This window comes from Copidosoma floridanum, unplaced genomic scaffold (assembly GCF_036245765.1).
Source record: "Copidosoma floridanum isolate Cflo_tuat_1 unplaced genomic scaffold, Cflo_Japanese_pri ptg000021l, whole genome shotgun sequence".
In the NCBI taxonomy this organism is placed as follows: domain Eukaryota; kingdom Metazoa; phylum Arthropoda; class Insecta; order Hymenoptera; family Encyrtidae; genus Copidosoma; species Copidosoma floridanum.
The window spans coordinates 1,532,653-1,550,167 of NW_028321898.1; the positions used below are offsets into that span (position 1 = coordinate 1,532,653).

General features: G+C 31.5%; 1 protein-coding gene across 1 annotated transcript in view; it reads left to right on the forward strand.

Annotated features, from left to right (window-relative positions):
* Window positions 1-17,515, forward strand: part of LOC106642164 (protein CEPU-1) — a 486,141-nt gene that overhangs the window by 230,280 nt on the left and 238,346 nt on the right. The window lies entirely within an intron of this gene.

Consider the following 17,515-nt stretch of genomic DNA (forward strand, 5'->3'; position numbering starts at 1 on the left):
TTAAAAAAAAACCGCATGAATGATAATATGGATATGAGTTTTCTGAACCCTCAAGTCTACACGTAAAGGCTCGTCACCATGTCTTAAGCTTAAAACTCAATAAAATTATTTATAAACTCACACACTTTTATTTGTTCAAAAGTGAGTCTTATTGCCCTAGACTTTGCATTACTGCATTATTTTTAAGTATCTTTAAAGTAGCAATAACAACTAAAAATGAAACTGGAAAGAAAGTGTGCAGACCAAGAATCACATTGAATAGTGTGAGTAATTTATTTTTATTATTAGGACTATACAGAAAACATTTTCGGTTGGTCTAGCTTTTTTTGTGACAATTACTTAATCATAGTGCCAAAGCTTGGGTTAGTTAAAATTGTACTGTAAAGACACGTGCTTCCTCACAGTCAGCTTCATGCAATGCTTTTTAAATGTAAGAATATTAATAGTTTATGTATAGAAAATTATACCAGAAACAATTTAAATGAACAAAATATGATAGCAAAACAAATGTTTGCTCATAACTATCATTTGAAATTTTTTTTTTCAGTCTGCCATGGCAGAAAACACTCGTAGGGATAAAATTATTTTTGACAAAATTAAATCAAACATTTTCTTTTATTTTCTCCACGTTACTTTCTTCAAAGTACCCTATACACCAACTGTATTTATAACAGACCTTTTCTTAACATAAAGTATTTTATCGTTTACCAAAATAGAAAGAAAATCATGCTAACTCATATAAAGTTTAACAATAAGCGTGAATTATGTTTTAAAGAAAATCTTTTTATTAAAAATTTCTCTGTGTCACTTAAAATGCAAGAGGATCTGAAAAAAGTAAAAGGAGCCTCTTGAGTTATTGGTGGTGAAGGATAGCTTTATTCCTGTAAAATATTTTTTACTAAGCTAGTCAAATAGAAAAATACAAGAATTTTTATATATTTGAATTAAATCCATCCTGAAAGAATCAGTATCACGTGACTGTCGACAAAATACGTCGTGATCTGATTGGTCGTAAGGAAAGAAAAGTGGTACATTTAAATATGTACATATAAGATGAAGTTGATAAGCCCTGACTGCATCTAGCACCCTATAGGCTAATCGAGGTTGATTTTTTTATTTGAGCTTGGATTTATTTTCAAAATTTAATCATTCAATTCAGATAAAGTATTAAAGACAAGAATATTAGAAATATTTTTCATCAAAAAAGTTTGGGAGGTTGTCAAATGCAGTGTGCAGGGGGCAAAGCCCCTTAGTGAAAATATAACGTAGACTGTTCAAGTAAAATATTTTCCTTAACATAAAAAGTGTAACTTTTTCTGAAATAATAATGGCATAAGGCATTTTTAAAAGACAAACTGCTCTTGACATGATACATCTTCCAACATATAATATTTCTTTGGGTAGTTCGGGTCACAACTCCTTTTTCCACACGTTTTATTCCTCTCATAGGACACTTTAATCACGAAATAATAGAAAAACTACATTCCGTTTAAGATTTAGAACAATGCTATTTGAGTGTACCCATTACTGCCGCAATCACGCGATTCTTACAGACATCTAATGAGCTTTTCAACACAAAACCTTTTTAAAATATGCTTAGCCAAGCAAACGCATTAAAATTCAGTGAAAAGTTTTACTGTCCTCCTTGGTCATTACTCTGCATTATCGTTTAATAGTTAATAATTATAATTGTGTGGTAGGACCCAAACTAAACACACCACAAGTATTGCAATGTCAGTACACAAGTTTGTTCTTCAAACACTATGTTCAAACACCTTCAATCACCTATAAAAAAAAAAAAAAAATAGTTTACTACTCACGATAGTTTAACTTCATGAGAACGTCGTGCATAAAGACAGTACTCACGAAGTTCAGCCATTGTGAGTAGTCAACTATTTTTTTTTTTTTATTCGTTTTTCAAGTTTTTGTTTCAGTAAACAACATGAATGCAGTACTATCGTTCACAGAGCTTCGTTCTTCCTGTGGGTCTGGCAACCCCCTTGTTACCTGAGAAATTGTGTCGATACTCATCTCATATTTGAAAAACTTTATTCTTACCGTGGGTCCCATGACCCATTAAGACCCCCTGGTTTGTTGTTTTAATTTCCTTTATAATTTTTTCCCTTTTTTTTTTTTTTAATTTTTTTTTAAATTTTTTTATTTGCTTCTTGTTTAGATTTTTTTTTTTTTTGTTTCTTGTTTTATTTTTTTTTCATATTTTATTTTATTACATTTTTCTCATTTCTTTGTATTTCCTTTATTTAATTCCTTTTTTTATTTTCATATTTAATCTTTCTTTTTTATTCCCTTTTTTATTTTATTTTTTTTTTCCATTGTATTTATTCATGTCTTTTGTTATTTTATTTTTATAATTATCTCAAATATTTACATTAAAATTATAATAATAATTGTCATTTTTGCCATTGTTATTCCTTTTGTATCATTATCATTATATTTATATCTATTATAATTTTTATTATTGTGAATATTGCTTACAGTATAAAAGACATCATTTTTATTATGATAATTATTGCTCTCATCATTAAAACCATAATTGTCATTGCCATTGTTATTATTATTAAAGATTTCGTCGTTATAAATTTAATAACCAACATTATCGTCATCATCATCACACTCATTATTATTATTGCCCTCGTTATTGTCACAGTTATAGGTATTATTATACTTAGTTTTGTAATCATTTTCGTTTCGATTATTCGCATCGTTCATGTATTATTTATATGCAGTTAGCCTTGTTAAATAATTTTTTTTTTATTACTTTTAATAATAGATTCTTTATTATTGTCGAAGTGTAGCAGTATAGCCAGTTTGATAATATTATTTTTTAGATTTATGGACATTAATTTTATGTTTTTTAATACTATGAATCGAAATAGGAAATGTTATTTGGTGATTCTTTGTTTTTTCTGGAATATTTTGTTATAAGTTGATTAAGTTTTTGGATAACTTTTTTCTAAAGTTTATATTTTTAGGGAAAGATGATTTTTTTATGGTGTTGCTATTGCAGCACGAAAAAATATGTGAAATATTCGTATTACAATAATAAAGTATTATATACACAGACACTGGTTATGATTGACACCTCTAGCTTGCTCCACTTGCCAACTTCTATTAATGAATTTAAATCTGATACTTACCTTTCGAGATAGAATGCGAAATGTTCTTAATTAAAGAGGAATTTTCTTTTATTTTTTTCATTTAGAAATTCTAGTTGTATAAGTATACATAGCAATCACATAAAAAAATCATGTATATTAATTCTTTTGTGGACAAGGAAAAATGGTTGATACTTAATGTCAATGATGAATAATCATCAAACTCAATAAAAAAATGAATTGTAGATATGTGATTAAAATATTTTTACATTAAATATTCAAATGTTCTTTTTTTTTGGTAATTTTTTTGTTTTCGATTTAGATAAATCATTTGATATATTAATGAATGCTTATTGACATTTGAATTATTATCAGAAGATGATTAATTTATATTCTAAAAGAAGTAACAATCTTCTATTTGCAAGCTTCTAAAGTATTATAACACTATTTTCAAAAATGTGCCACTGTTTTAGTCCTTTTTCCACGAGGTTACTTTAATTAATAGAAAAATTTCGATACACCTTGGATCGTTCTAGTCAGCAATTCTCTCAATAATTTTTATTTCTAATAGGATCTAAATAATGACCTGTCGTAATACTTTTAATCGCTTTGTTGGCTGATTATTTTATTTTTGTAACTGATTACTTATACTTTAAATAAGTTCTAAGAAATTTAAAACGGTTTTGTTTAGCAAATAAAAACTCTCATATTTTTGTGACATTTAAGTATCTTAAGTGGTACGAAAATAAACAGTTGTGACAATAAGCTAAGGCTGGACGTTCTCCATAGTAAAACGTTAATTTATAAAAACCACATTACATTTCCATTCCTGTACGTAACGAATTAGTTTGGAACATTTAGAATTTTCTGATGCGAATAGAAATTTCATTAATAATTCATTGATGTTTGAACTTTATTTAACTACAGTTCTATTAATTTTCTCTAAATTAATAAAGTAGATTCATTTTCTTTCTTTCAATAATTACATAAGGAATTTCTAATAGTTTTTTTCGATTCCAGACTTTTTTCTAACTAGTATTTTTCAACTGGATTTTAGGCACGTATAACATATTATGTCTGAAGAAAATTAATAATATTATAAAGATAAAAAAAAGGTAATTGATTATCATAAAAACTTATAAGCTTATTAACTTCATATTAATTCATTAACCTTGTAAGACTTTGTAAGCTAACTATTACGACATGATACTGTCGAGTACAGTGAGTACACTTTTCTTTATTTTAGATGATGATACTTAAATGTCAGATGTTAATAAATTTTAAGGGTTCTAATCAAGCTTTGACATTAAGCAGACTTGAGTGTTCAGAAAAAAAATTTAGCCTCTAAATTCATTAAATTTTCAAATGTCCAGGACAAAAAATAAAAACGCCTGTTTGGAGGTAGGGAGAAATAGGTAAGCAAACTGAAAACTCTAAAAGAACTTTTTTTAACATAATAAGAATCTTGGTTTGAGAAAAAAATTTTTTTTAAGCTAGTAGACAGTAAAAGCTTGGGTATCAAAGCATAAGGTTATACTCATATAAAATTATATGACAGACAATATTAGAATCATTACAACTACAACTTCTACAAAACGCTATTGTATACAAAGGTGCTGCAGTTATCGTTGCAATAAGTATACCTATGTCAATCTGGTGTAGTTTTTATGAATAATTCAATGTTTAAGAACTGACTGATTATCAAAAATATATTATGGCTCCATACAATACGAATAATATGTAGGCAGGCCAACATCTCTAACGTCATGCTCGCATCTGTCACATATGCTCAATTTCTACTTCACACGTGTTCCTAGCCCATATTTAATACTTAAAATACATTTTTATCTACAAGGTTAAGAAAAACCATCCTATCGTACCAATTTATTTAATAGAGTAGTTGAAAAACCATCATAATTGAAAAAATTGTGGAAAAATGAAACAGAATAAGAACCAATTATTTTGTTGTATAGTTCCAAATTTTTTTTTTTCTAGTTCATAAAAGTTATAAAAATTTTAAGAAATTGCTGAAATAATTATTTATTAACTGTTATTAAAAAAAATTTCAAACAAGTAAAAAAACTTAATATTTCGTTGAAAAGCTGCTTTGCTAAAATACACTAATTTCTGAGGTTTAGAAAAAACCATTTAAAAAAAAAGATTGCTTATTAAATAGCTTATTTACTAATGTAATCTTTTTTTAAACAAAGTTAATTTAGTAAAAAGTTAATGAAGTATACATTAAAAATAATTTATGAACCATACCGCAGCAAAAAAAGACAGTGAGGGATCTTTTAGTGGCGGTGAGCCAGAACTGGAGGAGCAGGGAGACTTATGTGAAAAGCCGTACACATTTAACTATATAATGAAGGAATATATTTTTGTACGTATGTGTGTGTAAGGCAGGTGTGTGTAAATTTTTTTTATATCATGTTGTTCTTGTTTAACATTTTACAAGTCCCCCAAAGCTCCTCCTGCTGCATTTTTATGAGGTCTCCTCCTGCTATACTGTAGCTCCTCTTGCTATAGCACGAAGCATTTTATTGTTATGAAACAAAGTAAAATTGTGTTATTTTTCCTTCTTTTTAAGCTCTGCTTACTTCTAGTCCAGACCCATTGGTACCCCTCACTTTAACCTGCAACGCCCTTCCAGACTTTTAGTGACCTTGTTACTTACCTCTCTCTACCCCGTACGCAAAATAAGTTTTGACTGAAAATATATTAGTAAACAAACTAAAAAGTGTTTTTTCTTACATAAAAATACAAATATGATTATAAATATACTTATGACACCAAATGTCGTCTAAAAATAGTATTTACATCTTTTTCTGTTTATTAAAAGGTAAGAAAACGATTTTTGAATTACGCGTTGTTAAAAAAATTATCATAATTTGTAGACCATTTGATACATCTCTCAGTGTATTTTTCGGGATATCTTTAATGATTTACAAGCAATTAAAAAAGTATGGATGATGGGACTTATAAAGGAAGTGAAGTTTTAGTGTGATTTTTCATGAAAAAACTTGTTCTTCTAATTATATAATTTTTTTGTAATTGTTTAAGTGTTTAAGAACATTAATTGACTTAAAAAATACAAAATTAACTAATGATTTCTACATACACAAATAATTATTCAACATAATTTTATTCGACGCAAATGTATTCTGCATAATATATTAAGCATGACAAAAGTTCGACACAAGTACTTAAAACATAGAGTACAAATATTATGAAGAAAGAGAGTATGTTTAATAATATGCTAAATGATGAATATGCGAATGTAGAAATGTGAAAAGCGGGTATAAAGGATAAAACACATGTTGAAAAAAACGTGCTGAAAGAGCATATGTTGAATTGAATGATGATATTCAACATTTTCATAAATTTATTCACATATTAAAAAAAATAATGTTGAATTGTTGACATGTGTAATAAAAATATGTTAAAAACAATTTGGATCAAAATCAAGATTTATAAGTAGCATGTAGAACAGCTGATGAGTTAAACATACGATTGTTTGGCTGACTTTCTACATCGCTTGGTTCTTCATAAGTAAAAAATTTTTTCCACTCATTAAACATGCCAAAATGTAGATACTTTCGATATATCTATTGTTCTACATCGCACTTTTACTTGTGTAGAATCATCAAATGTTAAATAACGGAATGTTTAAATTGCTAGTGTAGAATATGCATGCTCATGTAGGATTTCCGTGGAATATTTATACGCTTTTCTAGCAGTGGCGTATTTAACTGAACCGTTACTCACCTTGAAGTTACTTACTATACAGTCCTGATTTATCTCATTAGTAATTATTGACGCCCAAGAATTGCCTAAGTGATTGATTTCTGGCATGAGGGCAAGCCCATTTTATAACTGCTGTAATTATTTTACACAAGTTCTATTTAAGATTATTTTATTGTATGTACGTGTATTTGTCTTATACTTTCAAGCTCGAAGCTTCTAAAAGGGGGTAAATAACGACAGTGATGCCCAAAGTTAGAGAAAAATACAAGCTTGTTGAACTTTTTAGGACTCGATACTCAATTAGACATAAATTCTTTAATTTTCTAATCACTCTGTTCACTCTATTCTGACATCAGATGGCGCCAAACTCTTGCACTCAGCAAATAAACACTAGAGCGCACGGTGGCTCAGTTGATTAGGTTGTGGATCGACACGCGGGAGACCGTGGCTCGATTCTCGGCCAGTGCAACATTTTCGGGCAAGTACATCTGTAATTTTTCAAATGTGCTTTTTCAACACGCAATGCTCCTCGTGAAGGGGATTAGCAACCATCGCGCAGCAAAATTGCCTATTTTCCCCTATCCCCCCTTCCCTGCCTTCTCCAAAGTGTCGAGTGCCCAGAGTAGTGACCTAATTAGGAGCTGGATGTATGACCCTATAGTTTAAAAAAATAAATACATAAATAAACACTATATTATGGAGTGGATTTGCTCAGTGGTTTTCGTGCTAGCCTCAAAAACTACACTTTTCTAAGGGTTGCAGGTTCTATTCTCAGTCTGGGCACTTCGTTTTTTCTGTGCCCTGGCTCGGAATGATAGTCTATGATACGTATGCCAGCCGAAGAATACGTATGTGCAACAAAAAATGATGTCAAGAATGAAAAATTACATGTGAATCTATATGACCATATATAATATGATCAATGTCAAAAATGTCTCATGAAATATGTATAAATTATAATACAATATAAATTTATGTAATACTTCGACTACAATATATATACTTGGATATATAAGAAAAAAGTCACTTGCACTCGTGTCATGGCAAAAAATGTACTCACATAAATTGCCAATAAAAATTAATTGATTTTTAAATAAACACTTTAGAACCAAACAGCTTTTGGCCTCATAGAAAGCAAATCTGGCTTCAAAAATATTATCAAAAGTATCCGTATAGTAGCACAGTTTTATGCAAGGAAAGTGCGTAAAACGATGATCTGTATGCTTCCGGGATCTTTCTTGCGTAAAAGCTCTGTTGCAAGTCTTGTGTACATCTGCTGCTAGTGTTATTTTTACTTTATGTAATATAAGTAATGTAAAAGTTATGTAAGACTTTTGCAAAACATCTTATGTGTTCATTTTGCATCGATCGTTCAATATATTTCTAAATGGTGCTTCAATATCTTGTTAATAGTATTTAAGATTTTTTTAATGGGGAGAGCTAATCGCTAAACTCATAAAGCATATTTTTTTCCATGTATGTACACAGGAAAATTATTTGTAAATTATAAAAAAAAAGTGTTTTAAGGCTTCACAAACAACTGTTTGAAAAAAATTATCCTCACTGAGTACCCTTATGTCAAAAATACAAGTGCAAAAATGAATTTATAAAATTTGTAACCCATAACAGACTATTTACATGTGTTATTCAACACACCATTTTTTTATGCAGGTGGTGCTGTTTCAGATTACTGTTTCAGATTCGCATACAGCGAATGGTTGCAAATAAAGCCGTCCAACAGAGAGCAAAAAGCCGCAAATGTTGCTACTACTAAATCATAAAATCTCCCAATTAACGACAAGTTATCATCTCATTCTAATGCATCTTTTGTCACTGAAAAATTCTTTAATTTTTCTTTAGCCCTGTCCCTAGTATTGCGGTCCAATGAAAACTAATAAAAAATTAATTGATTTTACAATAAGTTTTTTCTATTGGTTTCTTATCGGTATTTGCACCCGTGAATCCAGATAAAATCTGTAATGGTCAATAATTGATTTTCCATATCGTTTATTGTAACTAGAATATGATTCAACAAAATAAATTGACAAATTTAGGTCCTACCATCCGAATGGCAACACCAAATCGGACAGACTAAAGTATTTTATGTATAAATTGAAGAAAAAGTTATTTATTAATTTTTATTAGAATTTTGTGAAAAATACTTTAGTCCCTCCGTTTTGGTGGTGCCATCCAGATGGTAGATGATAATGTGTGATTATTTTTGTTCAATCATGTCCTGATTACAATGAAAATCCGTTTTTTACCATTACAGTTTTTATTTGTATTTATGGGTGCAAATACCGATAAGAAACCAATAGAAAAATCCTATTGTAAAATCGATGACTTTTTATTGGTTTTTATTCAAGCGCAGTACTAGGGATTAGAGCTCTGTACAAAATACATTTTTTTTGTAGATTGTAGGACAGCGAAAAGTGTATATTACGTATCAAGGCCAGGCAGCAAAAGCTTTATTAAATAATAAAGTGATAGGCAAGCACTTCAAAATAATCTGGTGATTGACGCTAATGAGATTAAAAAGTGCTTGATTAATTTAAAAATGATCTGTAAGTGCGTTAAGTTATCTGGTGATTGGCACTTGCAGTAACTATTGTTTTATAATATAGCTGGTAATACGTACGCTATGCATACACACAGTTGAGTGACGCTAAAAATGATAAGTCTACTGTTACTTGCACCTAACCTTACCTACTTTAGTACACTTACGTGACACTCAAATCGAAATTCTTTAGTTTTTCAAGTTCGCGAATATGTGTCCGCATAGTGTCCATGATTTAAGGACCAGGGCCAACACGATAACCAACTCTTTCTAGTCTTTGTCTCTTTCTGACTTTAAAACATTCATGTCTTCATAAAGTGATCCATCTACATGTTTTTCATAGGTAACCGATACACATGTGCGTAAATATAAAACAAAAATGAACACAAATTCTACATATGGAAGTGCATTACGAAATTTTTTAACAATTTTTTTAACATAGAAAGCTAATAATACAGGCTTGAAAATTTTTCAATTAAATTTCTTAAAAATAATAATTGAAAGTCCGTAACGATAAGATATTATATATTTTCGCAAAGCCTTGAGTTATCGACTCAAAAAATGATGGATTAAAATAAAAATGTCACGTACATGGTATAAAGACAAGGGCAAAATCTAATTTTTTTACGGTTCGTCACAATCCAGATTTTATGACGACTTTATCAGAGCCCGTACCACTCCTAATTTTATTTAGATCCCGTAACGCTACCCGTTATGTGAGTTTTGAAAATTCTTTTTCAGAGAGCACAAAAAAAGGATGACTTGATTTGCTTACTAACAAAATAGAAAAAGTTCTAGTCCCTTTCTAGACTTTGTTTATTTCAGGCTGTTACGTACGATAGCATATATAATAGCTATGCGTTCGTGCGTCCCTCATAGTAAAGGACCTAAAGGATGGAAGAGCAGGGAAGATGAGGAGATAGGAGGAGCTGAGATTTGTATGCATTCGGAGATTATCGAGCAAGAGAGTCGGTCGAGAGTAAATGGCAGGTCCTTGGCTTAAAAAATTCTGTTATCTGTAGACTGACCCATATACAAATGTGCTTCAATTTTCATCGATAATTGATACATTCGTGCGTAGATATGAAAAAATGCACAAGTTTTATGTAGGTTAAGTGTATTGTACAAAATTTTCCAATTTTTTTTATAAAATGTCAGTATTAAATGCTCGTAAACTTGTCTATCTAATCTCCCCAAAATAAAAAATAATAGTTCGTAACGCTGAAGAATAGCATGTATCTTCAGTTATCGACAAAGCGTTTAATTATCGACTCGGAAAGTTTTATAAAGCTGCAACGTACATGATACAAGTGCAAGGGATAAGTTCAATTTTCTTATGGATGGTCATAATCTCGATTTTATGACCTAAAATTTTTATTTTTTACTTATTACCAATTTTATTTATTACCAAAAATAATAGTAGAACTCTTAATTGACATAAAAATATTTAGAATAAGCTGGAAATTTTTAAAATGCATATATATTTTGAAAAAAATGCCCATTTAAAAATGTACTTTACTTTTTATTTGTAACTGATTTATCTGTACATAGAAATGAAAAAATGCACAAATTATACAGAGGTTAAGTATATTGCATAATTTATTCACATTTTTTTTATCATGAAACGTACTAAAGGTTCACGAATATGTCAATTAAATTTCCTTAAATACTAACTTCTACCTCGGCCGATTTTGAGGGTCGGGTGTGCCCTCGGTGGGAAAAATAGGGTTCGCACCTACAAAAACTACCATTTTTTACCATGGGCACAAAGTGCAACTGCTGCTTTGCTCCCTTGTCATCACTTTGGGCCCACGGACAGAAAAGTTTTTTACACCCTCCGGGCCTAAAATACTTTTCTGCCCTAGGGCCCAAAGCGATTAACTGAGTGCAAAGTGTGCCCACAAGCACAAAATGGCACTTTGTGCCCTCGGTTTTACATACATGATATAAAACTGCAGGCAGAGTTTATTTTTTTTTGGTTCATTAGAATCTTAATTTTAAAATGATTAAGTAGTTATGAAAATCAACACTTTTTCTTGATTAATTATGTAAATCGTCTGCAAGCGTTTCTAGTTACCTGTTAATGGGCGTTTGTGTTACGACATACTTAGGGATCTTATGAAAGTAGGCTATCAGTGCCCCATATTACCTGGCGATTGGTGCTTTCATTATTAATTATTTCTTTATTAAATAATAAAGTGGCTGGTAAGTGTCCTAAATTACTTGGTGAGTATCGCTTGCGTTACGATGTAATGCTTTTTAAAGTAATAAAGTGACCAGTAAGCACTCCAAGTTACCCCGTGTATTGGCGCTTGTGTTATTAAATAATAAAGTGATCAGTAACTATAGCCCGAGTTACCTCGCAATTAGAGCTTGTGTTATACAATTTAATGCTTAATCAAATATTAACGAGATTAGCAAACGCCCTGGTTTGCCTGCTGATTAGTATTAGTAATTATTACTATATTAACCTATTAATTTAATAACTGAAGAGGTAAATGATTCGTGATAAATTGCATCATGTTAAATGTATCTAGGGCTATATACTTTAGGGTTACCAAAAATAATTGGATTATAGGGCTTGGGTTAATGAGCTTTGAAATTTTTTAAACTAAAACTTTTAAATTTTGTTCCAATCGAGCTGAACTGTGCTGCTGACAAGGTGTCGACTATCGATAGCGTCAATCTAGTACGGTTAGGGCATCAAGAATAATTTTCTATGATGCTCAGATGTTTAGCCTAATCGATCATCGTTATTTCCCTGCGACTGTCTACTAGCAACTTCCTTTCTTGGTGTTACATTAAAATTTTCCTCCAGACGATTGTCACCACGCATCAATTTATCCTGGACGTATTTTGTTAGCTGCATTGGCTTGTTCGTCTAGAGGTGTTGTATTTTTTGTACCTTTTTTTTTCATGTTTTTCCAATCCGTGTGCGCAAGTGAAAGTGTAAAATAGCATGTAAGCAGAAATTTGACTCCACGGGCGATATTAGTTATGTTCTCAACAGCAGTGAGCCTTGGATTCAAACATTTGATCGTTATAAGTACGTAAATTTATTTTCTTTAAACTTTTTTTATTTTATTTTGTGTGACTATTCAATCTAGTGCATCAGTGATTAGCGTACGCAATTTAACCTTACGCGCTGTAACAGGGCATATCCGTAGCGTTTATGATGTCACTAGCAGCCCCCCGTCTCGGCTTCGCCCTTGACTTACTAAATAGAACACCGTAGTGTGTTGACATGTAATGTTTAACGTTTTCAGTTAGAAATTTTGCATTTATTCCTGACACTTCTCAGAACAAAAATCTTCTTATTAAAAGCATAGTTGTTTGCAATTCATACAGTTTATTTGGTCGAATAGTAAGCTGTTAAAATTAAAAAAAATATAATTGTGCTGAAATTTACCGTGAGTTCCTTATGCCATCATTGGCTATAAGGAATCATTAATTTGCAGCTTCTCTCGTATAATTTATGATAATGGCTATTTTTTGAAGCTGTTAAGATTTAAAACTCCCAAAATATATAAATTAAAAAAAAAATTTTTTTCTCTTATTTCACAACTTTATTACCAAGGCAACAAAGTCCTGTAGCTTAATCCCTACATTTTTTTACGACAAAAATAAAATTACATTTTCTACTTATTTAAAAATATAAATTTAGATCTTTAAAAATTTAAGAGATTACTGTAAGAGTTCAATGAAAAGCTGATCTCTCACGTAATGGATTCTGTATTTGTCGATTTTGACGCTGCTGTTCTAACCTCGATAAATATTCCGCGTCAGTTTCTAGACACCTAAAATTGTATTCATTAGATACATTTGAAGTTTTCCTTCTAATGCACCCTCTTGCGGCTATTGGCATACTTACGACTTTTGTGACCCCTAAAGGCTGTTTTCTGTCAAATTTGTTAACTTCTAATATATTTGTTGGCAAGGTAGTTCAACGTCCGATGGCCTTAAAAAAGACCCGTGAGCTTCTTGAGTAAACTCTTTCTTGACTGAAGTTTACAGCCATTGTGACTGCCTGGATAGCTCAGGGTGATCTTCTCACTCCGGCCTGCTGTTGAAGTCCCAGACTGATCGGGAGAAAAATTACAAAGTCCGAAGCTTTGGGGCTAGTTATAGTGCTCTTTGCTAACGTCTATTGATATAACGTCGAAGAAGTTGGTGTCTAAAGCACCTTTTTTTCAGCAGACTTAGTTGTTTTGATGATCTAAGGTGGAGAGATTAGTAGAGATTGGTTCGTGATGCTTGCCCGTTGGAGACTCCCGTTGGCAAAATTTTTTTCCCTTCATAGCTGTTAGCTGGCTGTGAGGTTCGCCCAGCGCAGACCTTGGAGAGGATCGGTGATTCCTGGTTAAATTCTTAGAGTCGAGAGGGTAATATAGGGTCGTCGGTCACCGGGGCTCCCAGCCTTGCGACGAACAACTCTGCTCCTGACGTCTGTTAGTTAATGACTGACTTGGTTTAATAGTGGCCGGCTTTACATAGTCTTTTATAGTTCACGAATCGTCTCCAGAAATCGAAGTAAAAATGTATTTGTTGGCAAGGTAATCTAAACTTAGATGGTCCTTAAAAGGACCGATAAGATTAATTGTTAAGTTGGGTACGTAAATGCTTACATTGGCCCTGAAAAGGGCCAGTAATGAAATTTTCAGCCATTCCTTATTATTATTCTTGATGATGGAGAGCCAGCTGCGGGTAGCTTTACTTTTATCCTTGGAGTCTCTGATGTGGACGGAGACCGTACATGAGGGAGGTACGCCACTGATCAAAAAATATCTCGTCTTTGGGTTGTTCCCCGGATCACCAACCGCTCATCGTTAGTCAGGGAAATGTGGGGATGCCGTTAGGGACACGACCACTGAGAAGGAAGCCGTTATGGCTGCGCATGCCCCTCAGGGCTGTTCTCCCTGGCTCACATTTGGAGTATAAAATTCTCTGACGGCACGAGGCCAGATTGTGGTAAGGCCATATAACTCTGAAGGGTTGGAGCAGGATATGCTCTGGCTAGACACGTCTCCTGGAACTCCACCGGAGACATCATCGGTTGGAATAAATTTTTTATTGGTTGCACTCGTCAATCTATTAGGAGGTTCAAGGTGATAGTAGACCTAGATTACTTGCCTAGTTGCCTGTTGGAGAATAGCGTCGTCGGTAAGCGGGGTACCCAGCTGCACGACGATCATCTACATTTTCGATGCAGCTTGATGAACTAGTGGTCGACAAGGGCAGAGATTTTTGCGACGCTCCGGCGTATCATAACCATACTTATTCAATTCTGTTGCAGGTAGCTTCGATTTTATTTTGACGCCACCTAGCGTATCCTAATAAACTAAAGTGAAAAGCTGGCGTATTTTTGCAAAACTTTGAGCTTATTTATTGCTATTGTTATTAAATTTTTCAAGATAAAAACCATACTTAAACCATCTAGGAAGTGTCAAGAATCGGTATGCAAAATTTCAGCAAAATCGGTTCAGTAGTTTTCGCGGTTAGCGATTACAACGGTTTTAGCGACTTTGCTTTATATATTAGTAAGATAAAATCTCGTGCACATAGCATACCTGATACTAGAAAGAAGCTTGTAAACAAAACTGAAAAATTTTATTTTGTTACGCCATTTTGGCTCTACATTTTCATTATCATTCATTTTTTCGATAGAATAAAAAAAAGGAAGCTATAGCTGCATAAATATTAGGCCCCTTTACTTTTTTAAAAATCTTTTAAGTTCTTTCTTTTTTTCTCTCATAGTAGGTGAGATTGCGAGTAAATGAAGCCTGATTTCAAGTCTTTGCAGTAGCTATTTTTGTATACATACTTGCTAATTTGTTATACTCATGTTTATAGATACTGATTACTTGAAAAATTTTATAAGTTAAATATGCAATTGTAACAGCTCAAAATTATTTTAGCTAAGCTAATAGAAAAATCTCTGTAAACGTATATTTAGCAGGTCTGCGTAAATTTTTAATTAAAAAGAAACTCTTAAACTCAACAGTATGATAACCTACGAATATTTATAAAGTAATCCAATTTTTATTTTATTTATTTTTTGATAAGAATAAAACAGAAACATGTTTCAATAGTTTTTAATAAAGTGATTTTAAGATATTTATTTCTAGTATTCTTTCCTGTATCCTCAATTCAACTACATCAAGATTTTTTGAGAGATATTTTACATAATGTATTTCTAATTGCTATCGTATTTTATTTTAGCCATCTTCTGTTTGAAATGAATTTTTTACAAGTCCCTATCGCTTGTCATTGTAACTTGTATTATTTGATATAACCTGCTTTCCGATTTTTACTACAAGTTAATATCGTTATACAGTTTATTGTAACAATAACAAAATGGATAGAGAAGTTGTAAGTTATTTTGGAAATATTAAAATTTTTATATAAAATCGGCATTACATAAAAAGTAACTTTATTATAAAGGCAAACATCATTCAACTGCCAGGCAAACGACAAAATTCGTTTAAGTTCTACTATGAAGGATATGAATATCACATTGATAGCAACAACATAAATATCTTCCGGTGTTCAAGTCGTTCTACTACGTACTGTGTAGGAATGCTTAAAATTGATGAAAACAACCATATTCTAGAAAGAACTGCTCATAATATTTGTCACCCAGATTTTGACTTTGTACAAAAAGAGATGTTTAAGGCTGAGTGTATAAGAAGATGTCTCGAAGAAAATACAAACTTATCAAACATTTTTGATAACGTCAGCATAACGTAAGTATTATCAAAAAATGCAAATTTTTGTTACCATTTTAACAATTTATTGTAATCATCAGTTATTAAGAACCTTAGTCATTAAAACATATTACGAACTTCTAACAAAATTTAAGTTCACGACCACGTCAATAAATTTTCAGAATTTTTAAACAGATATTTAATAACAACTAACACATAGAGAGCAGAACTTTTAGGCCAATTAATCTACGAAGGCTCAATGTTAAATTTGACATTAGTGTTAACAGAAAACAAAAAATACGTTGATATAGAAGAAAATGATTCAAGAAACATAGCGTTTTTTTTTTCGGTTATTCAGTGGCTGAGTTAACCTAAAAAATTCGTGAAAGTCCGAAAATCACTTTTTTCGCGTTTGAAAAAAAAGTTGACCTCCAATGCCGAAAAGTTAAATGACAAAGTTGTAGATCTTTAAAAAACCTATCGATTGACGCGCGTTGAATATAATTTAAATGCGTAGTTGCTGAGAAAACTTAAAAAAACCATCGAAAATCGTCTTTTTTTAATTTGTTAATAACTTTTTTTCTTTTGAGATTTTAAAGTTTGTATATGGTCAAATTATTAATTTTTGGTTCACAAACCTTCAGTTGTTTTTTTAGCCAAAAATATTAAAAATTTTTCGAAATATCGCATTTTTTCGAAAAAAAACACCTTTCTTAAAAACTTCAATAGACGTCAGGAAATAATGCTGGAGCGATTTTTCAGGGCTTAATCTTTTTGTCTAGACTTATTCTATCATACAATGTTTGTAGTAAGTAAAATTTTTTAATTTTTGATGCCGAAATCGGACTCCGAAAAAAGTACTTTTTTTTTCTATCGTTTTTTTGCATTTTTTTTACGCATTTTGATAATTTGCACATATATAACTAACTGCAATGCATTGTACTTATTTTTTTACGAATTTAAAAAAAAAAAATTTTGATGATACGACCATGTGGAGCCAAGTAAGGTTTTTTTTTTTTTAAAAATCCCTATGCGACGGTGAAAAGCGTAGAACTCTGAAACTTGCACACTTTACTAACAAATACCCATTTTGTATTAAAAAAATTATTCGCAATCGTTAACTTTAGCAGAACGTTGGGTATGATAACGTTACAGTTGAGTCTTTTTGCGCGTCGCGCATCGACTGCCCGCTGGTATGAGGTGTGTCTGGCTGGTTGCTCTTACTCGGGCGCTCCGATACGGCTCCGAAATGGAGTCGGAGTGGTGAGAGAAAGATGCTCTCCCCTCATGCAGCTACTTAACTGTAACGTTATCGATACCCATCGTTCCGCTAAAGTTAACGATTGTGAATAATTTTTTTAATGCAAAATGGGTATTTATTTTGAACACAA